Source organism: Anser anser (assembly GCF_964211835.1).
Source record: "Anser anser genome assembly, chromosome: 2".
In the NCBI taxonomy this organism is placed as follows: Eukaryota; Metazoa; Chordata; class Aves; order Anseriformes; family Anatidae; genus Anser; species Anser anser.
In genome coordinates, this window is record NC_139721.1 from 48,162,586 (window position 1) to 48,180,575 (window position 17,990).

A 17,990-nucleotide genomic window follows, 5' to 3' on the forward strand; every position below is an offset into this window, starting at 1 on the left:
GAATTTATAGGACCAAAATCTTGTGCTAGTCCTTTAGAATATTTTAGCAAGCATTCAACTCCCCAGCACTGCAAAGTAGCAGCTAAACCCCGATGTCTTTTCATCAGGAAAACAAATGAGCTTCATTACTGTAAAAGCAGTGCTTCCGCCTGGTATGAAATCGAAGAAGGTCCATTATTGTTTCTTTAAACCCAGCAGTACGATGTGTCGGGCTCTAGCCAGGCACCAAAGGGACTGCAGTTCCTTTAAGTGCCATCAGTCTGTTCAGCGCTGAATGAGATGTACAAGGACTCACGAGCCTTGCCCCAAGGAGCGTGCGACCCCACGGCAGTCGTGCAAAGCACTGCTGGTGCCAGGGTCCCACACAGCTCCTGTTTGTAGGAATATTGTGGGGTGCCAAGCAGTATGGGATCAGGCCCATGAATGTAAAGGTCTCTGGGAAGAGAAGTGTCTTGTCTGTCTCTAGGTCACAGCTTATTAAGGGCTACATAGTGCACAGTGTCCTTTTTTTTTTTTCTTTTTTTTTTTTTTTCCACATTCTCTTTCAAATCCCTCCCAACTTTCAGGAATAATCAGATTTAAAAATGGACGTCCCTTATATTTTTTTAATGGCACCTATGATGCCCTTTCTGGCTTGCGTCACACCAAGTCTCCTCCATCCCAGTGACTTAGGTGTCTGACAATTTGTCAGGGAGATAGCCATAAGTTAGGCAGAAAACCGGACTCCATTAAAAAAACATAAAAGCTGGGAGGAGGCAACTTGATGTGGCATGGCTCCTGGCGATGAGGAAGCATGAGTGCATACTGAAGCTTAGAAATAGAAAGTGATGTCCTCATAAAAATATGGCTCTAGGCTGGTGTGCCACTAGAAATTCTTCTGTCAGTTTAGAATATTTAGCTCTAAGGGATCTCTACTTTCAAATGGATCTTTTGATGCAAAATAGGCTGCACAGACGGAGATAGTGTTGAAGAAGGGAAAGTCGCATTTGCTCCCAGTTATGCTTGGTAAACTGAAGATTTTTAGATAGACTTTTTGATCTTAAAGTATTGAGTGGGCAGGTGGGTTACCTCGCTGGTGTGTTAGCTCTCCAGGCCCTTCTAACTGAAAACCTTCACTGATGTCTGGGCAGCTAAATAATACTGAAAGCTTCAACACCGCTGGTTATCAGGGGAACCTCTTTAGCCTAATTTGAAAGCTCAAAGCTCCAGGCAACTGAATTTTTTTGGTTACAGGCTCTTTTGTGTGATGTTCCAATGCAGTATATCCAATCAATGATGTGATATCACGCACGGTACCATCATGTGGATGTTTATTCCCCCCGTGTTTTGTATTTGACTTGTTAAACTGCAAGAAGAGTTCAGGGAACAAACGGGGGAAAAAAAAATAAAAATAAAAAGCTGCTCCTCAGCTCCCCTGCTGCAGAAATTTAAAACTAGCTAACGCACAAGCCTCAGTGCTCCAAAAGAAATGAAAAGAGCAGAAAGTGAAAATATATACATATGTATACACATGAACAAAACATGAGCCACAGTCATGGCAATCTGGGCTCCAATGTGCCAAACAAAAGGGGTTATTCCTCCAAGCAATCTTTGCACCGTAAAATTTAGGACACAACAAGGCTGGTTTATGATCACGTTGTAGATTCCGCTAGAAAACCATACAGTTGCAGTACAGTAAATTCCACTGAAGGTTGGGGCAGGCTGGTTCTCTGGTTGTTTTGTTTTGTTTGTTTGTCTTTTACTATTGTAACTTCTAAAAGAATCAGTGTTAAGGAACGACAGTTTGGATGGGGCATGGGAGCAAAGCTAGTGGTCAAGATACTCATTTTTCCTTTCTTCTCTAATTACACTCACGCAGCCCCATTGTAATTTAAGATCATTTTGGGGAATTACAAGAACTGTGAGAATTCTTTCCACACTGATTCTTTTTTACACAAATAGTAATAGGCCAGACCTTCATATGAAATAAATCAGCCCAGACTATTTCATTTACAGTGTGTCTGTGTAAACAACCTTAAATTGATTGTATTTATTAAGATGCCAAAAATAAAAGTAAGAGGAAGCTGCATGATGAATGATTCATTTACAAAGGGTGCCTGATACCTCCCGAGGTTTTGGCTCAGAAGAACAAGAGCATTTTATGGAAACTCCTGTGTTTTATAACTCTTTCCATTTAATTTGATGCAAGTTCTTTCATCCAGTCCAGTAAAAACACAGAAGATGGTTCAGAACTAAGATTCAAGCAGGACTACATTATAAGATTTTAAGGCTTTGAAACAGAGCTTCCAGCTCAACTGGAACCAGTGCTTGCCTAAATTATGTTTTCCTATGTTTACAGAATTTTACTGTCAGTCCAGCTTCCCTTTCTGCTCCTATCTAAAGCAAGCCACAAGCCTGCATTTAGGATGCTGTAGTCCCTGGACACTGAGATAACTGTGACACTGGGAGTTTCTCGTCTTTTCATATGGTCTGTCTCAAATGAGAATTCATATTTGAACCCTAATATCTGTGATGATGAGACAAATGGGCAGTAAACAGTGGCAGGCATCTGACAGGGGCAAGCTTCCAGTACGCACCCTGAGCTGTTTTCTTGCACTGTGAGAAGAATCTCTTCTCTTTTGGCTTGATCTTGACAGTGCTGAGTGACAGCTGATGGTGCTGATAACCTTGTTCTGCCATTGACATGAGCCAGATGTGAGGCTACTCCACCCTGCAGGGCTGTATCCTGCACTCACCGTTACCCTGGAGTGTTTACTAGGTAGCCAGATCTTACTTTTATCTTTGGCATCCAAATAAAGTAAAATCATCTTGCCATTATTTATACAGTTCTATTGAAGCAAAGTTTCCATGGATGTACACTGGCCTCAAATTCAATTAGCAGTGCTGACACTTCCCTGCCTTGTGATTCTTCACAGCTAGTTCATGAGTCCTTTGTTGGTTTCTGGAAGATGTCATGAGAGAAGCTGTGACAGTGAGGCAACGAGGAATGAAGCAACACTTCCACTTTCACACTGGGTGTATTAATCTCATCCATAAGTGAAATGTTATCCCAAATTAAAAGTATTCACTTAGTAAATGAATCACTGCTAAAGTCAGCTGTACTGCAAATGGGCATAATCAGATGAGCCCTTCTTTCTCTCTTAAAGGCTTTGGCGTCAGAGTAACAAACCAAAGAGCATGCCAGGAGATGCTGAGCAAATTCTTCCAAAACAAGTAAAATTGTCTTTCTTACAGCTGCATGTCTTCCTCTCTGTATTCACAAGGTTCAGATCCATTTGTCAGCCTTTTAGGTGGTTTCGAGTTGTGCCATTTATAAGCAGCGGGGAGGGTAAACGCACGGAAGCAACAATTGCCTCTCGGGATACTTAAACAACAAGAAAACAGCACTCTCCAGACAGGAAGCACCACAGAAGAGCAAAGAATTAGCATGATTAGGAAATGAGGTGAGCCAGCTAGCCTCTCACCCCAACAAGGTAGAAAGGATCAAAAGGTCTGCCCAGGTCTATAGGGGATCTGGGCAGGTCCCAGGAGTCCAACTGTGCCAACACCTGCCAAAACGTGCCTGGGATGGTACGTGGTTGCCTATGTTTTGGATTGCACTCAAACTTAAAATGAAACTCAGCAGAACCAAAACTGAATAAATCTGGCCGGTTTAGGCAGGCACTCTGTGAACGCACAGGGTATAACCAAGCAGCAAGAAACTGGGGGGAAAAACAAACAAAACAAAACAAGAAACACAAGCACGTAGGGACTGTATATTTCAACACTGTAGCCAAGAGATTCGTGCACCTAAGTGCCTTACAAGCCCTGTGCCCAAATGATATAGTAGGTGGCATTAGAAGGGATGTTTTCTATACTGCTGAAGGTAATCTGGTATGGAACTACCTACAAAATTAAATATGGCCACAGTATAGCAACAGTAACTGTTTCACCTACTCCCAGCTTACTTTGCCAGTTGATACATGACTGGTTTGGAGAGAGACATTTTACTAAAACCTCATGATCCAGACAATCTGTAAACACCAGCATAACCCCTTAAACAAGGGTTTCCCCTTTTGTTGTTAATTTTCCCTTTGTGCTGAGGGAATGTAATGAGCATTTCCATTAAGTCATGGTACAAAGTATGCACAAATGAACATTCATTCTAACAATAATGTCAGAAACAACTCACTTTTTTCCAAATGGTAAGTTTTAATTGCTGGCTTAATCTAGTGTAATAACAATGTGGAGGCTTTAGGCCTCAGTTCATTAAAGCATTTAAACATGTGCTTAAGTATCATTGCACTTAATGAGACTTAAGTCTCTTCCTAAGTGTTTAGCTAGTTCAGTGACTTGATAGAAAATCTGGGAAGTAAATATTTACTGATTAATTCAGACCACTGGTAATACGATTCCATCAAATAGCATCTGAATAAAAACTTCTAGGCGTAAAATCTAAGAATGCAAGGGAATTAGCAGGCTGAAGGGCAAAACAAAACACTTAAAGCCAGTGAATCATCTTGCAGCTACTATGAGCACTGTTTCAAAGGAGGAGCTGGTTGGCATACACCCGTACAAAAAAAAAAAAAAATCAGTAAAAAGTAATCAAATACCATCATGCAGCAGAATCTAACAAGTCAAGCCTAAGTGCTAAGAAAACACCTTCTGAGAAGGTGAGGTTCTCTGTCAGTGACAGGCAGGAAATGGTCTGCCTCCCATCACTGGAGATCCTGTTGCACACAGGGATGGTTGTCTCCTACAGTCGCTGAGAACCACTCAATGGTTGAGCAGGATGACAGGCATCTGGACTTGGAGAGAGCCTTCAGGTTGCCTGTGACCCAAACCACCCACTTTAGAACACAGCTTTTAGGTACCTTCCTGAAAATTTCTCCCTGGTTTGCCCAGTGGTCTTTCTTATTTTCCCATTTTTCTCTAAAAAAAAAAAAAAATTAAGAGGAGAAAACTATTCTGAATAAAATATTGATTACATAGCTCATCATTTAAATCTAGAAAAGTAAGGATTTTGTGGGTCTTAACTTTGTCCTCTTTGTTGCTCATACATAGATATATAGATAGATTGATAGAGGTACACATGTTTATATACACACATACGCATATGTGCAGAAGAGTACTCAGTACTACCACACCTGTAAAGGAGTGCCTATAAAACTGCATGATGTTTAAAGCCTGAACAAAACATTAACAGAACATGTTTACCACCAGTACTAAAGTAACATGAAATTGCAGTATGTTTGTTTCCACGAGCTTACACTTGGATATGATCTCCACATTAAAAGGAATTTACAGAGCAAATCAGAAATGAGAAGTACAACCCTGTGGTATTTAAAGCCATAGGAACTTTGTTATTGGCTTCAGTGAAAATGAGGTTTCCCTGGGACATACAAATTACTGGAGTGAACTAAGTAAGTCTCTGAAGGGTCCAAAAGGGTGATGGGCAGTACCCATCTATTTGTAACTTCTTCATTCACCAAAGTGTTATGGTCAAAAGAGACAAGGGTTCGTTACAACGAGGTTTGAAACTCAAATCTTCCAGGTAGTAAAGTTTTGTAATTAAATTAGAGAAGAAGAGACGGCTTAAAACACATATTAAGGGGAAAAAAAAAAAAAATCCTGCAGCTTTATAGCTAAGGCCAGAGAGGGAACTCGTTGCAACAACTGTATTCGAGAAAGAGATTGTGCCTTTGTGATCTTACAACATCATTTCTCACTGAAAGCTGGCAAGCCTGCAAGTTCCTTTCACAAACATAAGTCATCTGCACCAACATAGTTAAGATGACTTATTTGGATTTTCTTCAAGCTTTTGACAAGATCCCTTTCTTAAAAAAACCTGTAAAAGCTGCACAGTAGAAAAGAAGTGTTGTTCTCTGTTGTAAAAACTGGACTGGGAGACAGGAACTCCTGAGTTCTCATTGTATTTCCTTTGATCTATATGCCCTGTTCATAATAAGCCTGACACTTATTCCTTCTGTGGCTTTGGGCAAGTCATATAATCTCTCTGCCTCCTTTTCCTGTCTTGGGGGGTATTGCATGGATTAGTTGGTCAATGTTTGTAAAGCAGCTGAAGAGTATTGACCCGATTCTCCCAGGGAAGCAGGGACACTCAGCTTCTTGGAAGGTCATGACCAATAAATTCTAAAGCATGCTACAGAAAATAAATACCAGCAGAAAAAAAATAATGAATCCAGCCATGACACCAACTATACCTGTTGTAATTCACTTTGTTCCTGCAAAAGGCTGAACACACTAAATCCCCTCCCACAGCTGTCAGAGGATCCCAGGACCCTCCTGGTGTGGTTGGCATCTTTCAGGTTTTGGACTGTAGCTGTTGGTGAGAAAGAAGGGAGAAATGGACTGCTCCTCAGGGGGACACAGAAACCACTCCCAGCAAATGTTTGCACTAGTGAGCTGGCAGGGGAAAATAAACAGTGATTGAGCGACACTTGCTAATGGTACTCATTGTCCCATGCAGCTGAAAAGGATTGTGAGAAGCCTGAGATGAATTAAGAGGCATTGGTGTATCCTGAATTTGGGGATAACTGACGATCAAATGAGCTTAGTCTTGGACGCGAGTAAGGTAATAAACACTGGCACAATTCTCTCTGTGACATCATTAGTTTTACTTTGAATTAAGTTTGGTTTGACTTTGCTGCACAGTAACAACCTGCATGTTTCCACACCTATCTGTATGTGGGCACAGAGAAGTAGCAGAGAGGATTGCTCCTGTACTCACAATAGAGTGGGTTGTTTAGCTGACCATTGAGCTAAAAACAAAAAAACAAAAAACAAAAAAAAGGCAAATTGAGCACATCTTTCTGGAGCATATCTTTCTAAGAGAGAAATCGAGAGAGACAATATCATGGCCAAGGCACTGGAGAGTGGCAGCAAATGCCCAGGCAAAGGGGAAAGAATATTTTCTTCATATTCGTGCCCCTTTCTGATCATTCTGAATACTGCTTTTCACTGTTGGCTGGTATCATGAGGAGAAAGAGAGCAGCAGCTGCTGCATTAGCAGAACTCTGCATTTTCTGCCGGGGCAGAGAAGTGCAGGAGGCAGAGAGATAAGGCAGTTTTGCCTGTGTGAGTGCACTTTGGAGTGGCTATTTTTGTGCACAGGTAGTGTAATTGCAGAGAGAGGAGAAGGCCGTCAGCGGCCTTAACACAGAGCTCTATTCCTTCCTTTGCACCAGCAGCTATGCCAGCTACATCAAGCCACTGACTCTTTGCCAGCACTCCTTGCTATTAGCTCTGTCAGGGGAGTGTTCCTAGTATAGATGTGGCCTTGGCAGCAATGTTTCCTTGCTAATGTGCCCTTGTGAGATGCCTCTTTCATGCCACCTTCACCTATATATGTTTGGTGATCATCGTGTCCTTTCTTCTAGAGGCTCTCTAGGATGTACACTGCATGGTTCGGTCACTCCCAAGAAGACGGAAGACTGGAAGAAAAACAACAACAAAACCCCAAGCAGAATAGCAGAAGGTTGGCTGACAAGGTAGGACTTCTCTCAACATCTGTCTCATGCTGGCTAGGACACAGAAGGGTTGCCTGAAGGTATCTACGGGAGTACTGCCCTTGCATGAACTAGCACAGCAATTTTCATTGACTGTGGCATGAGAGGGAGAGTTTTTCCAGATGGGCATTTTTCCCTGGCAGACATTTTCAGCGTTTGCCTTAGGAGATGACAGTCTCTATTTTCACAGGCAGTCAACTAAAATCCTCTTTAAACTTGTAGGTCTCCTCATGTCCCCCTAGCAGCTGTGACAGGACCAGCAGGGCATGGATTAAAATATCGATGAGCTTCCGGCAAGCCACTACTTTTGACCATAAAATGAACAAATAAGAATAGTGATGAGGCGGCAAGGTTTGTACCTCTGGCTGCTGTCTCTACCCAAAAACCCACTGTTGCCTAGTACTACTCAGTGCTTACAAGTCCCTTGTATAAGACAAACTATCAGGCCATTACTGAAACATAAAAATCATCAATATAACTGCAGGTGTGATATCCGCATTACATATGGAACCAAGAATGAAGCAGACAGTAGCTTAACATTTTTGCACCACTCCTCTTTTACATAAACTCATCCATCAAGTAGGACTAGACTAGCCCAACTCCTATAATACCTTGCAAGCTTGGGAAATGACAATGATGTAAAATCGGTGTGAGGTGAAAAACGGCTGCTTTTCATGAAGTGGCTAGGAGAAAAACAACATTGATTTAAAAGTGGCTTTCTCCAAGTTATTCCAAGCAGAAAAGTACCACTGCTTTTCTGCAAAGAGGGAGCAAAGGTACATTAGCAATGTCAGTTTTTCAAAACTCATGCATAGCGTTGAAAGCAGAGGGTAATTTCTGTCTTACAGAAATACAATACAAACCAAAATACATTTTTGATTTGGAAAGTGCTACAGGCAGTACCTGGTCTTTCATGTGTATTTTTTTTAAGATATACTCAGTCTACAATGAGTGTAGAAAATAAGTATGGTTCCAAAATCTGCAGGTCACTCATTGCAATCACTATTTGTAGGTCTAAAACCTTGGAATGAACTGTTTCTGAGGGGTGGACATAATAACAGCCAGGTTCAAATGCTACAGTCAGACCCTTTCTTTATCCAGATCAGCCACTTGAACATCCCAGACCAATATATGCACTCCCAGACTTTGGGATATCCAAAACACAAATATGAATCCAGATTTTACAGCCTGAGTTTCTCTTAAAGCTGTATTTTCTATCCCTCTGAAATATTTCCTCAGTTGAATAGGATGGTTTATTGAGTAGAAATTCATGTTTCAAATAACTATCTCAATGCATTACCATATTTTGCTACTATCTCACACTTTCCAGAAGAGTTTGTATAGAAGTATAGCTATACTGAAAGAGAGTACTATATTGTCAGTGCCAATTTTCTCTCTGAAAACTCATGGTACAGTTGAATAACAACCCTGAGAATGGTGGTTTTAATGTTAAAATCTGGAAGGGAAGGTTGGTGTGTTTTGTTATTTAATAATACCAGATACCTCTGCTCATTTTCACTATGTGCACAGGTGTGCTCAGGGAATATTTTTATGGGTAGGAAAGCTAAGAGGTTCAGGCACCCAAAGGATGAACAAAGAGAGATTCTAACATAAATTTATATGGTGCCCTGAAGGTACCACCAGTGTATTATAAGGCTTCTCATGAGCAGTTTTGGCTCAGGCAATAGGACCGTGAAGCAAAGCTAAGTGGTTCTGGATCAGGTGAACTGAGAATGAGGCAGATTATACTACCTCTAGAAACCGTGTGTTTTGTTAGAGAGTACTAAAATATAAAATAGGAAAAACATTTAATCAAATGCATATTTTACTCCTTACCAATTCCTCTCCCCCTTCTGCCCCCCAGCATGCACACACATACATGCACACACACCCCTTACCCTCTTTTCCTCAGCGTAGTCTTTAATTAGAATTAGTTGAGCAGTTCAGTTGGAATGGTCTTAGAGCAATTTGTACAATCTCATGAGATACATTATCAGTTATGCCCTGAATTCTGCATGCTTTATCTACCAGACTGACTCAAATTTCTTACACGTTCAATTCTGCTGGTATTTCACACAGTCCAGCCCAGAAAAGCTCACAGTGACCATATGGGTACATTAGTCCTTTGGTAAAGTGGACACACTAATCTGAATAAAACATCTGGCTTGTGTTGGGGTGGAGGGAAGAAGTTTCAAATGAGCTTAGGGAAGAGAAAAACAAACAAACAAAAAAAAGTAAGTAACAGATAGCAAGAGAACAGGTGAACTCCAGTTTGCTGTCTGCCTTCACAGGTTGTGCAGAATTGGTTCTTTTCCACCTGTTTTGCAGAATTGTCTCTTTCTCCACAACTTTTCTGTGCAACAGCTCTCTGAAGGCAAGAAACAAAGGCACTGTGGTACTGTCCCATTCTGCTCCTCAAAAAGCCTCTCTGCAATCACCAAGCAAGCAGAGGGGTATGCTTCTCAGGGAAGGAGTAACTGGGGAGGGAAGAAAGAAGTAGAGAACATCAGAAAAATGCAGAGGATTTCCCAAAGTTCATTATAGATGCAAATATACATAGGAGGCAATTATACCCAGACTCTTAGTTTCAGTCCTGCATGCTCAAAGACAATCTTCTAAGCCTTTCTTTTTTAACCTGTCCACAACTGTCATGAATTGCCAGAGCTCTTAGCATCTCCAGCTTCCTTCACTGGCAGAGGGATTTAGGGGCACTGAAGGCTTCTGAAAGACACCCATAGAAGAGACCCCCCCCAAAAGGAAGAGAGGCTTTCTGTAAAACTGCTCTGTGGTCCCTGGATTACCCATACAGTCTGTAAGCTTATCCATATCTTCACAAGGGACCCAGAGACTCTCAGGAGATTATGATACACCAAAAATCGATGTTTCTGGGGAAGAACCTAATTCAACCTCAGTTTTCATTACTATTTAGAAAAATGACATACAAAGTTAAATGAACTTTACCTCCCAATCCAGTGATGCTATTTGTCCTTAAATCAGCTACCCACAGACTGTGCTCTCGTTCCCTGAAGCAGATAACTGAGAGCTTGGAGCCCAAGGTGCAGGGAGGGACATCATCTCCTCCCGCGGTGCACGGCAGGCAGAGCCATCATCTCTGGGCAGCTAAGTGCAGAACGAGGGGATCCACATGGAAATAGCTGGCAACTGTAGAGGGATACAGAAATACCCCTATTCAGTTTCTGTTGTTCTCCTAAATGCACCAGGGCATAAATGGCATAGGTGGTAGTGGAACAACTGGACCCCTTAGAAGCAGGGTAGAACTTAGTGTTGAACGAGTTCAGACACCTTCCTATAGTGCACTTACGGCTTGATTTCCAGTCATTTCTTCTCACAAGTGCAAAAAGGACATCGTTGCTTAGGCTATTTCCCTGCTTCCTATGGCTTGCACTGTTCAATTCACTTTACAGTTAAATAATAAAATCTATTTCTTCAAACGCTGCATCAAAATGTTACTGATAATAAAGAAAAAAAAAAATACGGTATTTTTAACAGTCCTTGGGGAAAACAAATCTGGAGAAACTGTGTTCATAAATCTCTCCCTTTGCATGCAATTTAAAATCCTCCAATTTTTACTAAAAAGGAGAAGGAATCACTTACAAACTATCTAATGTAGGCAACTGTTGCTGGCTTTTATTTCCACACTAACCAGCTCTTCTTAATATTTTTGAAACGAGATTGATACACATATAAAACCCACTGAACTGCAGGAGGAAACTTTGAAAAGAAGGTCAAGCTGACATGAGGGCCTTCCTGAGAAGAGCCCCTGTACTTGTTTCCAGACAGGATTACAGATAAATCAGAAATAATGCCCTTTAGCAAGCGGACACATATGATCCGCAGCCGTTGGAAACCCTGCCTCTTCAAAAGCTGCAATTTTCCAAACTGTTAACGTTGACAATGATGCAGCAAAACTACTATAGTTTTCCAGAGGCTAATTAGGAACAGGTGATGATTTGAGCAAAAATTCAGAAATCAAATATTGAACTCAGTTTGTGCTCATTAAGGTTGCTATTCAGCATCAGTAAAATATTTATAATGCACAAACACAATGAAGTTTTATGTAAACCTGTTTTCGAAAAAAAAAAAAGATAACTCCAAGTAAAATAGAAAAGAATTTGGTTTAATGCATTCTCCTTTACATGCAAATTACCTCCAAGCAGTTGATAAAGGTAAACACTGCTAACATATTTATACATATATATTTATACGTGACAGCCCTTATGAGCTAGGCTGTCTTTTTGTGAACTCTACTGAAGTCAAAAATACATCTGTAGGTCACTGCACGGCCACGCCAGCAGTAAACTGAGGCCTGAGCTGAGGGAAGGAGGGCTGCGGGTAGCGGCTTCTGGGAGAAGGCAGGGTAACCACAGGCTGGGTCTTTCCTCTGCTCCGCTTGGAAAGTTCTGTGGAAACGTTTAATTTGCATGTAAAAAGAGATGCAGATGGTACGTCAGCGTAACCGTTAACCTTGGCTTCTTTGAGGATATCTCCGTTTTATTTAGGTGCATTCATATTTTTCACCATCATTCAATGGGAAGGAGGAGGCTGCAGTCCCGTCATGGTACGGCAGCAGACAAACGAAGGTAGCAATATCTACCCCTGTATCTACTGGTAGATATCTACTACCCACCATGATTTGCTGCTACCCCCAGCGAGCATGTGCCCTATCCTGTTAAAGTGATGTGAGACTTAAGCCCATCATTTCTTGACTCAGAGATGAAAGTTTTACCAAATGAGCCTTCATGAGGTAACGAATACATTTTCTTGCTTATGAAGAAAATATACTTTTTTTTTTTTACCAGCTGTTGCCATAATTTGATAAAGCCCTCCATGCAGGTAAAATAAAGCAAAATAATATTTTTCACTTTTTTTAAAGGAAGGTACATTTCTATTTTCCCTCACCTTTCTCTCTAGCAGCCACATGCAACCTTAAAATTAAAATTTGTTCCCTTCCTGATTTTCTCTCTGTATTATGCAGGTCGCTAATGAGTACCAGGCTGCTGGCATTGCTTTATTTATTTATTAGAAAGAGAAGAGCAGCGAAGCATTTAAAACAGTCACATACAAGGAGCCATACAATTTTTTGCAGTGACACACAGTGAGACAGAAATAAAGTTGGGTCAAGACACAGGTCTACTGAACTCCATAAACCGCTCATTTCATCTGGATGGAAAACTTTGAGCGTTTTCTTTACTGCATTTCACTGGCAAGCCATAAGGCTTTAAGTTATTAAACAAGCGCTAAGTTCTTAAAAGGGACTCGGTTGCTAAAGCTGCATTACGTCAGTAAGAGTTGCAGTGACCGTGGTCCACGCAAACCCAAGTGGGGAAGGCACAAATGGTTGACTGGAGCTCTTCTTCCTGGGTGCTACTGGTTTGTTTGGAAGAATATTAACATTAAAATTTGCAGAGGAGGCTAGGTTCAGTATTTCTTGGGGCATGGAAGTGTGTGGTTCCTTAAAGTTTTTCCTTTTAATTTCTGTCAGCCACTCTCGATTAATTAACCCAGTATATCTACGTGTGGTATATCACAATGGCAAAGCAGTTGCAAATGATGCGAGTCTGACGTGAGAAATGCTACCACGTTATTATTCTTCTGTTCAGAGAGCAAAAGAAGGGAAAAAGAATGGATTGGGTTGGATCTACTTTTAAACAAGAGAATTAGTCATTCCTTAGGTTACACCAACTGCCTTAGGAGGAAAAGGCAATTGTCATATTTTGCATTATTTTATTTAAGATAATAAACACAAATATAATAAAAAGCTAAATGTAGGTATTTGCTGGATATGTCTGGTCCTATTCGGAGGCTTTATCGGGCAGCTTTGGCCTCCCAGCCTGGTCTTTTTCACAAGAAATGTCAGCAGAGTCTCTGAATTAATGGACTGTGAAGTGCTTAGAAACATACCGTTTCAGAAAAGTGTACTGCAAGGATGTGACACTAATGGGAGGTGACCCATGGGTTTATGACAAAATAGCCCACTGTAACAACAAAAAAATAGACTTCTATACACAGGAGCTTTGACCGACGCAACGTGCAATGGAGTGGGAGTATAAGCGGGAGGCAGTATAAGTGAACCCCGATCATGAGAAAGATTTTCAAATTATTTTGTTATCCCTGGTTTCATTTTCGTCAGGAGAAGGGAGCTGCAAACTCCCAGCTGAAGAACAGGAAACGTGCAGGGCTCCATTTTAACTGGGTAATTGGGGAAAGAAAGTTAGTAGCATTTGCGAGCAATGTCACATGAAGCTAAGTGGTAAATTCCTGGATTTGCTTACATGGATTTGTTTTCTTTTAATTTTGCTGCTTCCAAAAAAAAAAAAAAAAAAAAAAAAAAAAAAAAGCAATGCAACTCCTTCAATCTTTTTGCAATTCTGCATGGTTGAACATTTGAAATGAGTTTGTGTATCACCCCCAGGCATTGATTCAGACTTGATTGGGGCAAAGCAGACTCCATTATTTTTATACACGTCATTTGGGAAGTTATATAGCCAAGGGAACAGAAAATGTGTTGCTCCACTGCCAAATTATCACATATCCCTCGATCAAAACGGGAGGTGATCCTAATCAACAAGTTGTGCGACCTTAGTGCAATGGCAATGTCAGGTCAGCTCGGGAAAGTGAAGAGACAGCTCTAAATACAAATAAAAAGAAGGAGAGAGGCAGAAAGAAAGAAAGAAACAACCAACAATCCTTATAATTATCATCATCTGCTGCTTTTCCCTCTTCTGGCAAAGAAACACTCCATCCATTTGCAGAAATCGCCCGCGGAAACGTTACATCAAAACTAATCACAACGATTAAAATCAGCTTTTCTGTGCAAGAGGAGAGTAAAAAGCAAGTTGGAGGCTGGAATGAGACTGTTTTTTCCACAGACACAAAAAAAATAAAAAATCCGAAAAAAAAAATATTACACGCGGAATATATATATATATCTATCTATATGCACGTTTCGAAGGAGATCAATTTTATGCCCGTGTGATCAGTTAATTTAATTTAACTTTTATTTCGGAGATTGATTCAGACTGGAGGTAGAGACATGAGCTAATTGTATCCTGATCCTTGCCTTGAGGGGTTTCAAAGCCCTGGAGCAACTATTCTCTGTATTTTGCTCTGTCTACCTTAGCCAAGCTATTGCATTTCTCTCTGGCGTAGCGAGGAGAGCAGACCGCTGCCGGGAGAGAGAGAAATATCGGAAGTGTGAGTTTGGGGGGGGGGGGGGGGAGGTTGGGAAAAGGGGGAGAAAAAAAAAAAAAAAAAGGAGGAAAAAAAAAAAAAAAAAAAGAGGGACAGAGTTTGTCGGCTCCGACGTTCCAGGTAAGGGCTGCTCGGGCTCGTTGTTGTTCGCGGCGGAGGGTGCCGCTCGCTTCCACGCATGTGCCGGGCACCCCGCGCGGGGACGCGGCCGCCCTCGCCCGCCGCGCTCCCCCGCGCAACCCGCGCCCCCGCGCAGCGCCGCGGGGAGGCGGGGAAGGGAAGGGAAGGAAGGGAAGGGAGGGAGGGAAGGGGAAGGGAAGGGGAAGGAGGGAGGGAAGGGAGGGAGGAGGACGGGTGGTGGGGGCTCCTCCTTTCCCCGCCGCCCCTCCAAGGTGTGTGCGTGTGGCGGGGGGGGGGGGGGGCGTTTAATGGGATCGGTCCCTGTTTGCGCGCGGGGGGTGCGCGCCTCGCATTGTTCTCCGGCGGGCTGCGGGAGGGGGCCGCCATTGTGCGCCCGGGTGGGAGCTGCGGGCACCTTCCCCTCACGCAGCCCCTCCGGAGCACACCCCCCCCCCGGCCTTGGCGCCCTTTGTTGCCGGGGCGGCGAAGGGAGGGCGGCCCTGCGGCCATTTCCCCCTTGCGCGGCCCCGGAGCCCGTCCTCCGCAGCCCCCGAGGGGGCTGAGGCGCCGCCGCCGCCTGAGGGGGCTGAGGGGGCTGAGGCGCCCGCGACCGTTGGCGGCTGAGGCGCCGCGACCGTTGCCGCGGGGCGCTGAGGGGGCTGAGGCGCCGCGACCGTTGGCGGCTGAGGGCGGCCGTTGTGCCCTCCCCCCCTCAGGGCCGGTCGCGCTGCCCCCGGTGCCCGGTCCCGTCCCGAAAGAATTCTCTTGCCCCCCCCCAAAGAAAAAATAATAAATAAATGAAAAAGCCGCCCGCCGCCTGTTTTCAATCAGCGAGATACAAGTTTATTCGAGAATGCCCCGCGGGCACCCAGCGTGCTGGGATCGTTGGGGCAAATTAAAAATGGGCGAAGCAGGGCAGGGCGACCCCTTCCCCCGGCCCCTGAGGCACGGAGCCTCCCCGCTGCCCCTCGGGCATTATTATTTTCCTTCCTCTTTTATTATTTTTCTCCCTCACGCATCCTCGCTGTCACAAGCGCTTCGCCCAAAACGCAACTTTTCCGCTTTAATCCCTCCCTCCCCGGCCGCCGGGGGAGGGCGAGCCAGCGGGGAGACGGGGGGGGGGGGTTAATCCGAGGGAGTCGGTGCCTTGGCCGGGGGAGGAAAGAAAAAGGAGAAAAAAAAAAAAAGTGGAACTTTAATTGATGCCGATTGGGTTAAGCTGCTCCCGTACGAGGATGCTCGCAAAGTAGTTGGGAGGCACTTGGCGAAACTTCCCCTCGCGCGTTCAAAATGACTGCGGTGGTTGTGGTGTATTAGTGACGCCCCGAGCACCGGGCGAAGCGGCGGAGCACACGCTAGAGGTCCCTCTCCTAGCTGTCACAGCCAGGGTGTGCTCAGGTTGGGCTGTCGGTGGGGTTTTTTGTGGTTTTTTTTCTCCGTGTTTCTCTGCTGGAACAAGGCTGCTGAGACCCGCACGGACGCGTTATTCGGGGGCGAGGGGAGGCAGGCCTGGCGCGCCTGTTGGTGTGTGGTGCTCCCAGCTCTGCAAAACGCCTCCGAACGGACCCGGCTCCGCGCAGAGAGAGCTTTCGTGGCGGAAAGCCTTGCAGGTCGTCGTTGTGGGGGGCCAGGGACCAAATTTCACCCTCGGTTTTCTGGTGTGAATCCCGCTATGGCTTTAAAGAGCGGAAAACTTGAACGAGGGTTTCAGGCTACGGTTCATGGTTTTTGAAAGAGAAATGTGCAAGCCGGTGAAAAGATGAGTATTAGGATTATAAAGAGCCAAGAGAGTTGATAGAGGTGACCACAAACAACTTATCCCAAGCAATTTTCATATCCAGACCGTGCTACAGAACTAACTCATCCCCCCAGCCTTCACATATTACAAGCAGTATTATCACCATTTTACGGATGGAGAAACTGAGAAATAAAAAGAAGGTCACTGACTTGCCTAAAGCCATATAGCAAATAAAAGATAGATCTGGAATCAGCTAGGACAGATTTAGATCTCTTGCGGATTTGCACTGTTGTAACTGTTGATTTCAGGAGAATTCTTCTGGATTTGAGCCAGATTCAGACCTTAGGTGTTGCTCTGTCCCTTTGAAACCGCCTCCATTTAAATTCCATTTTGAACACGACCGAATTAGACGCGAGAATGTAGGGGGGATGTTTGGCGTACATCTCATTTTCAAAAGACAATTTACTGCAAAACTTTGGGACTGCGTTGGCTCTGGATTCCTTCTGTTCTTTTCGTTACAATTTCATCTGTCACATCAGCATAGTTCCCTAGTTGGTTTTTGGTATTGTTCCTTTAATGAACAATTTCCTCATGTCTAGTGCAGCTTTTGTTGCTGGCTTCTGAGAAGCGCTACTTGCCAGATGTCTCCGAATGAAGCCTTCGGTTTTAGGCTGGGACAACCTGAGAACAAACGGTTCTGCATGAGGCAGGCTTCCACTCATTGTGGGTCTTACTCACGCAGGAATGAAAAATCGCATGACTATCGTGTATAGAAAAGCCAACCCCTCGTGCTGGAAAGGCTGCATGTAGAAGAACTGCACACACAGGCTTTTTATTGGATTATGTTAAGTTTATGTATGGAGAAAATGTGTCGTGAAAGGAAATACTCAGTGATCGTAACAAATGTGAGGACATTATTCAAAGTGGGGTCTCTCACAATTAACAAAATATCATATCTGCTACTCACAGTTGGGCACAATTTCGCATAAGCCCAGCTGGGAAGGAAAGATATTTCTGCTTTCTGTAGTCTAGCTACTTTAGAAACATTTTCAGGATACCGTAAAACAGGCACAGATGTGCAGATTGTGATTATGGTGCTTTGCTGTTCATTTATTAATGTGTGCTGGCATATACAAATCACGGCCACTAAAACGCAGTGTAAAGTTCCTGCTTTGGTGTAACTAGTCATCAGCGGGATTCAGTAGGATGCTGATGCTTCGGGGAGCTCACAGTCGTCCAGTGTTGCTAACACTCCTGCAGTGAGGGTCCCACCTTGATGCGTGGGGAAGAGGGCACAGAACATGGGTGAAATTAAGAGTATTCCCCCTCCCCGAACTTTGGCCATATGTGTTCATGAAATTAAAAGCATTTAGGTGGGAATTAGCCCCACAGAAGGCGTGCGAATTGTTTAA

At 43.5% G+C, this 17,990-nt stretch overlaps 1 protein-coding gene across 2 annotated transcripts in view; it reads left to right on the forward strand.

Moving 5' to 3' along the window:
• Positions 1–14,607: 14,607 nt before the first annotated feature.
• Positions 14,608–17,990, forward strand: part of KCTD1 (potassium channel tetramerization domain containing 1) — a 101,078-nt gene continuing 97,695 nt past the window's right edge. Inside the window, exon 1 of one of the 2 annotated variants that reach the window (XM_083827479.1) lies at positions 14,608–14,723. The gene's annotated coding sequence lies outside the window, so the exon portion shown is untranslated. Of the gene's footprint in view, positions 14,724–14,795; positions 14,841–17,990 lie in introns of those variants that run through there. The other variant, XM_083827478.1, reaches the window with a different exon arrangement.